This window comes from Penaeus monodon, chromosome 30 (genome assembly GCF_015228065.2).
Source record: "Penaeus monodon isolate SGIC_2016 chromosome 30, NSTDA_Pmon_1, whole genome shotgun sequence".
Classification (NCBI taxonomy): domain Eukaryota; kingdom Metazoa; phylum Arthropoda; class Malacostraca; order Decapoda; family Penaeidae; genus Penaeus; species Penaeus monodon.
In genome coordinates, this window is record NC_051415.1 from 28,182,368 (window position 1) to 28,182,680 (window position 313).

Sequence of the window (313 nt, forward strand, 5' to 3'; positions counted from 1 at the left end):
GGGGATTTGTACATTTTTACCCCCAAAGTTACAATTGCTAAGTTCCCTTAAAGTTTCCTATGGAAGAAGAAGTTTAATTGAAATTGGGCTTTTGGGTCCCCCGTACAGGGTTGGGGTTTTTTAAAATTTTTTTTTTTTGGTTTAACCATTAATTTGCTGGTCCCCAAACCCCTTAAAGAAATTCCTAAAAAAAGGAAGGGGAATTGGGAAAGGCTGGGGTGTACTCACCCAAGACTCACAACGGAAAAAAAGCAATTAGTTTCTGTGCCAAAGGGGGGCTCACATGCCTCCAAATAGAGATTTGGGATATTAC